The sequence below is a fragment of the Leptopilina heterotoma genome, unplaced genomic scaffold (genome assembly GCF_015476425.1).
Source record: "Leptopilina heterotoma isolate Lh14 unplaced genomic scaffold, ASM1547642v1 Lhet_247, whole genome shotgun sequence".
Taxonomy (NCBI): domain Eukaryota; kingdom Metazoa; phylum Arthropoda; class Insecta; order Hymenoptera; family Figitidae; genus Leptopilina; species Leptopilina heterotoma.
The window spans coordinates 747,599-760,366 of record NW_025110963.1 but is presented as its reverse complement, the minus strand read 5'-3'; the positions used below and the strand labels follow the sequence as shown (position 1 = coordinate 760,366).

At 27.4% G+C, this 12,768-nt stretch overlaps 1 protein-coding gene across 1 annotated transcript in view; it reads right to left on the bottom strand.

Moving 5' to 3' along the window:
• Positions 1-11,707, bottom strand: part of LOC122503213 (aminopeptidase N) — a 120,362-nt gene extending 108,655 nt beyond the window's left edge. The window contains exons 1-2 of the mRNA XM_043613674.1: positions 11,691-11,707; positions 8,901-8,942 (exon numbers count right to left, since the gene is read on the bottom strand). The gene's annotated coding sequence lies outside the window, so the exon portion shown is untranslated. The remainder of the gene's footprint in view (positions 1-8,900; positions 8,943-11,690) is intronic.
• Between the last annotated feature and the right edge of the window lie 1,061 nt (positions 11,708-12,768).

Below are 12,768 nucleotides of genomic sequence, written 5' to 3'. Positions count from 1 at the left end.
ATACTAATTCTAATTTTAAACAGTGAAAAAATATTGTACTTTTTATTTAATCATTAATTTAATTATAATTTTTCAAATACAAATTACAGTATTGAGTAATTACAGTAAAAGCCTCAGATTATTACAAAACATTTAATCAACTATTTTAATAAATATGAATCACTATAAAAAAACTCCCAAGTAATATTTATAAACGATTTTTAGAAACAATTTAACAAAATTCTCAATTAATATTAAAAGAATTTATATTTTTAATATTCTCTGTAAGTTATATTAAAATATTTTGTAAGCATTCATAGTGAATATTCCTTATATTTATATATAGGTTTTCAATATTTCCTGAATATTATTCAGGTATGTTAATAAAATATTCCTCATAAATATTCTCTGAACTTACCTAGAAAATATTCTATATTCGCAGACAGTTACCTAGTTCCGTGAACCTTCCTGAAATATTTTTTGGAAGGTTCCGAATATGCCAGAGGAATGTTCCTGAAAGGTTCTTGGAATCTTTTAAGCTGTCTCACGGTGCAGGCTTCGCACTCAATTATGAGTTTTAAAAAAGTAGGAAAAAGTAGCCTCGACGACAAAAAAAGTAGGAAATAGTAGCCTCAATGACAAAAAAAAAGTAGGAAATAGTAGCCTCGATGACAAAAAAAGTAGTATACATATACATATATTGACCGGGAAAAACCGGGAATAAGCCAGCAATTTTATTCCAAACCAGGAATTTTCTCACCAAATTAGAAAAAATTTTATTATTTTAATTTGTGTTCAAAAATCGCTTTTTATTTTAATTTTTATAGATATTTATACTGTTCTCTAAATTTGAATTAGTTAAAAATAATTAATTCGATAGTAAAAAATCAGTCACTGATGATTCAAATATAGTATGTAAATAAATAAATTTAAAAAAAATTATCGAATTAATAGAAATTTCGTGAAATGCAACTGAAAATAATAAAATTTATTAAAGAATTTCATTAAAAACTTTTAACAAATCGAATTTTCAAAGTATTTTAATTTAATAATTGATAAATAATTAAATTTTATAAGGAGTCACATTCTAATGTATTCATGTTTCTTGGTGCGAAGATTAATACATAATTAAAATTACACACAACACCTCCAGTTCTACAATATGGAAGAAGATCAGAAGTATCGAAGGATCACAAACATCTCTTAAAATAAATTCCTTATTAAATGAAAATAATTCAATTATTTCAGACCCAATAGACATCGCGAATGCACTAGCTGCAGTCTACCAAAAAAACTCAAGTGACTCAAACTACAGCCAAAAATTTTTAAGATATAAACATGAAAATAACAATGTAGATATCAATCTTACTGACAATAACAGTTCTCCTCTAAATTTACCAATTACCTTTACAGAACTGAAATCCACCTTGAAACAATGTAAAAATACAAGTCCAGGACCTGACAAGATTCCAAATAGTTTATTAAAAAATCTAACCAACAAAGCTCTCTCTTATCTCTTAAAATTGTATAACACAATCTGGTTCTATGGAGTTTTCCCCAAACTATGGAGCGAGTCGATAATAATTCCCATCTTCAAACACGGAAAAGATAAACGCCAATTAACCAGTTACAGGCCCATGGCACTAACTTGTACCTTGTGTAAACTTTTAGAAAAAATAATAAATAAGAGATTAAAATGGTTTCTAGAAAAAAATAAATTCTTCGACAGAAATCAAAGTGGTTTTAGAGAAAGAAGAAGCACTATAGATCCACTATTAAATCTCGAAACGTCAATCTGTGATGCATTTGCCAATAATCAGCACCTTCTAACAGTCAGCTTAGATATAGAAAAAGCCTATGAAATGGTGTGGCGAAATCGTATCATTCAAATACTTTCAGAAAACAATGTAAAAGGATTAATTCTATCTTTCATTAAAAATTTCCTCAAAGAAAGATATATACAAGTGCGAGTAAACGGACATCTTTCAAGTAAATTCCAACTTGAAAATGGGGTGCCGCAAGGATCAGTTCTCAGTGTCACACTATTCTTAATCTCTTTCAATGATGTCAATAAATTTTTTAAATACCCCATCAAATGTAGCATTTTTGCAGATGACATTACAGCTTATTGTAAAGGGAAAAATCTTAAAATCACAGAAGACATCATGCAAGAAAATTTATACTCCCTACAAAAATGGTCAGAAACCACAGGTTATAAATTCTCAAGTACAAAATCTACTTGCATACTTTTCTCAAAAGAAAAAACTGTAACTAGAAACCCTGAACTTAAATTAAACAATCAAATACTCCCAGTAACAACAAATATTAAAATACTTGGATTAATTTTTGACAATCGTTTGACCTCGAAACCTCATATAACTGAATTAAAAAACAACTGTAAAAGAAAACTAAATATAATAAAAACTCTTGCTAAAAGAAATTAAGGAGCAGATCAAACAATTTTAATCAATACACACAATGCAATAATCAGATCCAAATTCGATTACTGTTGTTCCATATACAGCTCTGCCAAACCAAAAGTACTTAAAAAACTATCCCCTGTCTATAATTCAGGATTAAGAATATCTCTAGGAGCCTTCTGTTCCAGTCCCGTTGACAGCATCCTCAGCGAATGAGGTCAACTCCCATTAAACCTTCGAAGAAAAAATCTTTGTCTCACCATTGCGTCAAAAATAGCCTCCACGCCAAACAACCCTTCTTATGATGCCATTTTCGAAGGAAAATATGCAGAAAAATATAGGGAATTTACAAATTACCCAAAACCTTTTTACTACAAGATACAAGAAGACCTAACTGCAATTGAACCATACATAAAAAAAATAAGTATTTCCAGACCACACACTATCCCTCCCTGGAATATTTCACTACCTGAAGTCAACCTCGATCTGTTGGAACAAGATAAAAAAAATACGGAACCTATAGTGTACAGAGCTCTTTTTGAAACATTAAAATCCAAATACCAAAACTGCATTCATATCTACACAGATGGCTCCAAAACTAAATTAGGAACAGGATGCAGTGTCCACACCTCGGAAATAAACTTGCAATACAAACTTCCTGAATTATATCCAATCTTCAGATGCGAAACATACGCAATTTTAAAAGCACAAAATCTTATAGGAAATTCAAATCACAAGGACTTTGTAATATTCTCTGACTCACTCAGTGGTATAAGAGCTATCCAAAATCATACGAAATACGATCACATCACACAAAAAATCCACGAACTTTCTACAAAAATAATAGAAAGTGGAAAAAATATGACCATAATTTGGATTCCTTCCCATGTTGGTATACCGGAAAACGAAACAGCTGATTCTCTAGCAAAGACTGCCTGTACTCTAGTAGAACTAGATCAACAAGCAAAAATCGAAGCTCAAGACCTTAAAAAAATTTTCAAAATCGAAACATTAAAACTCTGGAATGAGAATTGGAAAACAAAACCAAGTAAACTACATGAAGTAAAAAACAACGTATTCGACAATCACCAAATTATGTTGGAAAAAAGGAAGGACCAAGTAACTCTAACCCGCCTGCGAATTGGACACACTCATCTAACTCATCACCATCTGATAACAAAAGAAGAACAAGCTCTCTGTAACCAGTGTCAAGTGCCTATATCTATCAAACACATTTTAATAGATTGCCCAAAATATAATGAAATAAAAAACAGACTTAAATTAAAAAACCAACTGAAAACAATATTGAGTAAAACCCAAATGTTTAAAAAAGTTCTACAACTGTTAGAAACCATAAACTTAATAGAATCTATTTAAAACAAACAATAGAAAATGAATTTAAATATACAATGTTAAAAATTATATGTAAATAAACAAACAAACTGTAAAACCGTCGCTAATGACCCTGGCAGTCGATACGACGTTATAAGCACCTAATAAAAAAAAGACTGTTTATATAGTCTAAGAGGGAATAAGAATATAAAAAATTGGAATGAGAAATTACTTTCTCATGTAATTGTTAAAAGAACGCGGCAGTGTACAAAACACAAGTCAATAATAGAAGCGAATATTGAACAAATAGTACTCAGTCCAGTTCTTTCGAAAAATGAACGCCGTGCACATAAAGTAGATACCTACTTGAAAACCACAAGTTATTCTCTCTCTCTCACACTAATGGTCGTTCACTTATCTTACCGTTTCACTTACTCTTACTACTCTCAACTATTATGCACTGCAGTTAAGTTCATTAAATTATTAAATATTGCTGTGAGAATAATTAATTATACATTTAATTCAAGGTCAATTCATTATTTTGTACACGAAAAAAAAGAATAATAAAATTTACCATGAGGACTGTCAAACTTAAAAAAGGTTTCAAGGTTATTAAGAAAAAATTAATGTTTTTTATTTATTTATTATTAAATTCTAATAACCGTATCAAATTTAAACTAGTTGACAATATTATTTATTCAATATTATGAATATTGTTGACATCCATACTTACATTAATTACAAAGTAAAATCCACGCATGATCTAATTTATTTCATTGGTAAGGGATGTTTCTTAAATAGGAAATTTCCCCCATCGATTGCGTAGCCGAGAGGCTTAATGTAAAAGCGTGCGATTTATAATTATGCGTATATTTAGTTGTATGGTTAGGTAGGTGTTCAATCCCGTATGATTGTAAGATTTTCCGATGCATTTAGTTGTTAATTGTAAGTATGAAGATGTGGGAAGAAGAAAACTTGTGAATTAATGAATGTGAATATATAAAGAGTGCATTTAACATATTTTTCTTTTTTTTAATGATTGGTTATTGTTTTTTTTATATAAAATTGACGAAGTGAATAAAAGGAAACACTCGTTTCGCGTCGTGTCGGCCATTTATTTTGACAAATTCCGCGCCTGCGTTCCCTCATTGTGAAAATTTCGAAGTAGGGGACTGAGTCCAGTTTCTCTACTATGCACACTACAGCGCGCCTTATAATCTTCGCCTGTGTTTCAATGCTCTTTACAGTGACATTTGGAACTAAGGCCCTCTATACACTATACGCAACACCCTAAGATGCTTGATGGAAATGAATTAATGTACTTTTACTGGACTGAGTCCAGTTTTTTCAATATTGACTCCCAGTTTTTCAAACTCTATTTTTCTCAGTGTAATTTAAAAAAAAACACATTTCAAAATTTTTAATAAAATTGAATTTTTGTAAAGTTTTTTTTAAAATTTTGAAAAATAAGATTTTGAAAATTGTTTAATTCTGTTGTTTCAAGATAATTGAATTTTTATTAACAAATAATAGAAAATTTTTGATATAATTGATTTTTCTTTACATTCTATTAAAAATAATTTACTTCCTTAAAAATTTTTTTAAAATTCGTCAAAAGAATTTAATTATTTCTAGAAACTGTAAAAAAAACTCTTCTCAAGAATTCAATTATTTCCATAAATAGCAAAATTCTTCAGATTTCAAAGAATTTATTCTTTTGAATATTATTTTTTTAAAATATTCTTCACAAGAATTCAACTATTTTGATAAATTCCCATAAAATTAAAAAAAAACAATTCAATGATTTTCAAAAGTAATAAAATTCTTCACAAAAATTCAATTATTTTTAAAAAATCTAAAAAAAACTGTCAACATTTTAATTATCTTTATAAATGAATTCCATAAATAATAAAACTCATTGCAGAAATTCAATTATTTTAAAATTTAATCAAATTCTTCGAAAAATGTAATTATTCTTAAAAATTTGATTAAAATTCGTGGAAAGAATTCAATTATTTCAATTATTTCCATAAATAGCAAAATTCTTCAGATTTACTAAATTCTTTTGAATATTATTTTTGAAAAATATTCTTCACAAGAATTCAATTATTTTCATAAATTTCCATAAAATTCTTAAAAAAACAATTCAATTATTTTCAAAAGTAATAAAATTCTTCGCAGAAATTCAATTATGTTTAAAATTTTTTTTGAAATTCTCCTCGAAATTTCAATTATTTTTATAAATAATTAAATTTATTTATTTATTTATTTACGGGCATTGAGTCCCATTCGTATATAAAGTACTAAAAATAATTAACTGTTATAAACATTAGGCTGCGTTATTATTATAATTAAAGAACAATTTACGTAGATCGCTAACGAAACCAGACAAAAAATTATTAAAGAAATCCAGCTGATCCGCATGGTAGTTAGCTAATTTACATATTCGTATCGTAGTTAAGTTATCACAATTTCATTGTCATGCTCTCGAATAAGGTATCGCGAACGAGGAAATCGCGAAATTGTTCTCTACAATTCAATTATTTTCAAAAATTTTAATAAAATTCTACGCAAACATATTTAATTATTTTCATTTAAATATGTCATAACATTCTTTGGAAGGATTCAAATACTTTTATAAATAGTAAAATTCTTTGCAGAAATTCAATTAGTTTTCAATTTAATCAAATTTTCAATTATAATTATGAATAGACAAGATTTTTTTTTTAAATTGAAAAAATTCATTGTTTAATTGAATTATTTTCCAAATTTTTAATTAAAATTATTAAAAAAAACATTATTTTCAAAAAATTTAAAGAAACTCGTCAAAAGAATGTAATTATTCATAAAAAATCTAATACAAATTTTTGAAACCATTTGTAGGTAGATTTATTTATGTTCGAAATAAAATAAATTTAAATTTGATGAGCAAATATAACCGGGAAATATTAGGACAAAGACGGGAAAAAACGGTAATTTAAAGATTATCATTTGCAAGAAAATCTAAACACAATTTATAATCAGTCACTGTTGATTGAGTAAATGTCGATAAAATTATTCCATAATATCTTACTGACGGCCGTTTTTCATTAACGATTTTAGTTTTTAACACGTTTCTTAAATGGAAATTTGAAAACTAAAAATCTAAATTTGACTATTTGTTGAGAAAAGTAGCTTTTAGTAGCATTAGGCTAAAAAAAGTAGTCAAAAAGTAGCCTCGTGTCAAAAAAGTATCAAATAGTAGCTTTTAGTAGAAGAGTGCGAAGCCTGTGTCTGGGGACCTACTAAATAAAAATTAATACCTCAGTCCTTAACATCTTACACGGAGAAAAATTTTCTGTTAATGATTACAATAGTCGAACAGTACTGCTCGGATATGCGACCACTTTTCGTAATGCTTAAAGTAGCTTCGTTGTAACAATTCTGTAAGTCGAACGTACTCATTAAAAATTTATTTGAAATAAATACGAACTAAATATGAGTTAGCACAAAGTCTATGTGACTGATTACAATAGTCTACGTTAAAAGGAAATCTTGGATTCTATCCACATTTGCAGCAATCTAAGGGAATCAGTGATACAGTCTATAGTAGTCTTTACAACAGGACTATTGTAAAATCAGGTGACCGCGGCTGCCTTGTCTTCTTATTTTACTATAGTTCTTCGTAAAGACTACTATTGCTATATTTCTGATTACATATGACTGTTGTAAAGTTAAAAAAGAAAATTTTCAACTAAAATAAAATTTTTTTGTAATTCATGACTTCTAATCATATATTGCACATTAATTTCACTCTTCCAAGACTACCCACTTCAAGATTAATTATATTATTAAACTAGACAATTTCACTAAACCCTAAGTACATAAATCTAACTTAAATACTAAACGCATAACATAATAACGATCGCTATTTACACATATTTATACATGACTTAAACTTCCTTATATACTAACTGCTATGAATGTTTACCGCTTGCGAGAAAGACGTAAACAACGTAAGTTGAACTTACGTAAATAACTTAAGTTACGTAATAGACGAATTATTGTAAATTGCACTAATTAGGTAACTTACGTACTTTACGCAAGTCATGAATTACAAAAAAATTTTATTTTAGTTAAAAATTTTCTTTTTTAACTTTACAACAGTCATTTGTAATCAGAAATATAGCAATAGTAGTCTTTACGAAGAACTATAGTAAAATAAGAAGGCAAGGCAGCCGCGGTCACCTTATTTTACAATAGTCCTGTTGTAAAGGCTACTACAGTCTGTATCACTGATTTCCTTAGACCGCTACAAATGTGAACAGTATCCAAGATTTCCTTTTAACGTAGACTATTGTAATCAGTCACATAGACTTTGTACTCACTTATATTTAGTTCGTATTTATTTCTAATAAATTTTTAATGAGTACGTTCGACTTACAGAATTGTTACAACAAAGCTACTTTAGGCATTACGAAAAGTGGTCACATATCCGAGCAGTACTGTTCGACTATTGTAATCATTAACAGAAAATTTTTCTCCGTGCATGGACAAATGTTATGAGGCAAAAACAAAAGGGTGCCCACAACCGAAACACTTCCCTTATATTAGGAAAAATGATATTGTTCGGAAAAAAGACTTTAGTAAAAATAGACTTTAGGAAAATTGAGTTCGGAAAAATGATTTAGGAAAATAGTTTTAGGAAAAATTAACTATTAGGAAAAGTAGTTGTTAAGAAAATACGTTTAGGAATCCAAGATTAGGAAATTCGTCGGGGAACGTTTTAAACTATATGTAGAGTAAAATTTTCAATTTCAAAAAAGCTTACCGTCTCTTTTTGTTGCCATCTCAGTCATTTACAAATGTTCGATGGACTTTCTTTTTATAAACATTTACAACTATAGCGAAAATTCTATTTCTTTTTTTTCGCGGTATTCGTTAGTCGACACCAACATTTTCTTTTCTTTCGTGAATTTAACCTAAAAGCATAAGGACATTCAGGATATCCTACAGACATCCAAAGGTATCTGGAAGTTATTATATCTGCAGGAACAATCTGTGATATTTTAAGGACATCCTGTTTTCCGTATGTAACTAGCACGTCTGTAGGATATTCTAGAATAGCCATTAGGGTACTTAACCCTTTAAGAACGATTTGTAGATAGTTTTAAAAACTTAAAAACTTACCGGAATCATTAGAAAATCATCACTCCAGGATTTTTGGTGCAGCTGATTACGAATTCCATGTTGTTTTTTTAGAAATTTTAAATGTCCGTTCCAATATGCAAAACAATAATAATTTTTAAAATTAATTTAAAACTATTACATAAGCTTTAATTTATTCTGAGTTCTAAGGTGAATAAACAAATATATTAGTGGTTCGACTGATTCTTGTTTTAAAAAAGTAGATCAATGTAAAATTTTATACATTAAACTGTTAACACGCTCACAAAATTTTATTTTAGCGATTAAAAAAACATTTTTTGAAGGGCGTTGATTCATCACGGTTAGCTTGAAAAAAATTGAACCAAATCTCAAAAACACTTGAAATTTTCTTGTAATTTTTGAATGTGTTATGTTTATAGATAAAGAAAATCCTAACGGCTCCACTAATTATTTTTTTCTGGGTAATTATCTAAAAATTGGTATACTAGTGTATTTTTACAGGCTAATCACAAAAAAATTTATTTCAGAAAATTTAAAAAAAAAATTTTCTTTTTTGGAGCAAATAATTTTAACATTAGTGTACGGAACCCGCCATTTCAATGCGAGTGCAACTCACACTTGTCCAATGTTTGTTTTATTTACGATACACTTTTTTATTATGTCATCATGAATTACACCAAAGAGGAATACTCTGACATGTTTGTAATATTTTGTGAAAACGGGAGAAATGCGAGATTAGAAGCAGAAAGGTATAGTCAACTCTATGAAGCAGCAGGTCAAGGATTGACATCGTTTAATACGTTTTTAAGATTAGAAGAAAGGTTCCGGGAAACTGGATCTATTTCTCTTCGTCCATTAGAGCGTCGTGATAATAATAAAAGGCGAAATTTGATTTTAGAGGATAGAATTCTCAATAAAGTTCGCAGAGACCCTAATACAAGTTGCAAAAAAATTGAAGCTGAAATGAATATATCAAAAACTAAGGTAAACCATATTCTTAGAAGAAGTAAAATGCACCCATATCATTACACAAAAGTTCAACTTTTTGAAGATAATGACTATTCATCGAGAAGACGTTTTTCATGGTGGATATTAAGGAATCCACAAAACGCATCGTTAGTCTTCTGGATGGATGAAAGTCTTTTCACGCGAGAAGGGATGCTTAATGTCCACAACGAACATTATTACAGTGTCGAAAATCCGAACGTTTACAGAAAAGGAAAAATGCAAAAAAAATTCAAGTTGAATATTTGGGCTTGAATTTTTGACGATAGAATTACTATTCTATCGTCAAAAATATTAATTATTAATATTATTAATATTATTTATTATTATATAAATATCGGCCCCTATTGATTGCTCGAAATTTTTAATGAACGTATATTTCACTATTAAAATTCATAAAACCAACCACTTATTGCCAAAAGATAAACTAGACTGAAATAATATTTCCTAACTTGAAAAAATGCATATCATTTATTAAATTATTCTTCTGTAGAAAAATTATTAATTTGAACTTTGATAAAAACAAGGATAAAAAAAATTGACTTTTTACTATTTTCAATCATACGAACATTATTAATGTGAACTTTGGAAAAGACATCAATACTTCCTTAAAAAAAATGTGTCGTCCTGTGTAATTAATATTGTAATAATTTGTTGAAATTATACTTAATATAAATAAAAAATGAAGTAAATAATTAGTCAAACACTCAAACAATAGTTTTGTTTAAGGTATGTTTAACACTAACTAGTTAATTATTAGAAAGGGCTATTTTGCATATTTAAGTTTGAAGCTGTATTAAATACTATTTTAAAAAATATAAATTCCAAAAAGTAATAAAAATGTAACAAACGAATAAGGAAAACATAAAATATTTAGTAGAAACATTTTGAAATCAGCTTGCTATTTATTTCAATAGGAAGGATCACTTGCAGCTTATGTGTTAGATTTCATCAGACAATCTGTCGTTTATCTAGTTGGTTAGGTGTTTTGTTTGCGAGTAGAGCAACAGTAAAATAAACGAATAAAAAATTCTGTTATTTTGTTTTTAATAAATTTATAAAATATGTTTCATAATTTTTCCTTTAAATAAAGATAAGATAATAATAAATAAATAGTAATAATTTAAGATAAACAACGAAAAGTAATAATAATAAAGTAATCTAAAATTAAAGTCAATCAATTTCACTACAATGTTAATACAACTTTATCAATATAACTATACTTAGCTAAGGAAGTTTACTTGAAATATTATTATTTTTAACATTTTATATATAATAATATATATTATTATAGATAACAAATTATATATATATATATATATATATATATATATATATATATATATATATATATATATATATTTTATTAGTATTAAAATTTTAGAAAAATTAATAAAGATCATTACCATACATTAACATTTATATGAATGTTTACTTTGACTGAATGAATGGATTCATTAGTGACTATAAAACCACGATATTTTGATGAATGAAATATATTTTTGTAAATTGGAAAATACATTAAATAATCAGAAATAATTAATTAAAACAAATTACAACTAAATATTTTTCATTTTATGTGATTATCATAAAAAAATTTTACTCTCTGAAATTTTCTTGAAAACTTTCTTAATTATTTTGCAATGTTGATAATTGAAAATAAAATTTTCCAAGACATTGTAGTATGTAAATTTAGTAAATGAAAAGTACACTGGGTTAATTAAAATTCAAGCAAGGGTGTATTAACTAGTGATTTTTCAGGCGTAGACTATGCATCAGCTAACATAAACACGGAAGTGTGCTCACCTTGCTTTTAGTAGTAAATGTCATTCAACACGAATCCAGATCTTATATGTATGTGTTATACTCTTACGACGACCGCGCGTCGCCTACTGAACTCAAGTTTAGAGTTCATCAGTTGTAGCGCCCTTTGAGATTCAACGCGCAAAAGCTGTCAAATAATTAATTAACAACCTCCCTCGAAGTCACACATAATGAATAAAAATGTAATCTAATAGAATTTTTAAGTGTGTCAACCGTAGAGTAAAGGGAAAACTTTTGTCTCTGATTTTCAAGTTATCTATTACTTTTGATAAATATATGAATATACTTTTACCCTCTAAAATATTTTTCAACATTTTTTTATATTTTTGAAATCAGGGGGGTTAAACTTTTGGGTAATGAAATTTTCTTTTAGCTATTACTCGGAAATGCATAAAGATAATATTGAGTACATTTTTTTTAATTAATGATAAAATTATGTATATTTTGTTACCCAATTCAAACAGTTGTTGTAAAAATTAAAATTTACAATTGTTATTAACAATTGCAATTTTAAACGTGTTCTTAATGAGTTACAAAAAGGAGACTGGACTATGCTCTTGTGCTGCACAAAACTTTACGAGTAAATTATATCATATGTACATTCTTTCAAAAACTTAAAAAATTTATTAACACAAACAATTACATTTGTTATAAACAAATTATTTACTTTTTAAACAAATAAATGTCATATTTCTGAAAAAAACTTGTTCTTGTTAACTGATTTTGGGACAAATGGTTATTTTGACATCTAGACATTGTAAGTTTTTAAGGTACCTCCTTTGTAAATGTATTACTTTAGTAGTAAAAACAATCCCACGAAATATTTTTTCAAAATTTTGAAAATTACTAAAAATACTCCATTTTAAAAATTTTTGTACTTTTTTTAAAAGTCATGTAACTTTGATTCTATTTTATTAAGTTAAGTTAATTTTTTGAGGTTATGTTCCAGACCGGTTAAAGTTTTAATTATTTAATGTTTTTAATTAAATTATTTATAGTTTTTTGACACAAATGTAAGAGAAAATTGTAAAAAAACGATGCATAAAATTTCCTTTACTTA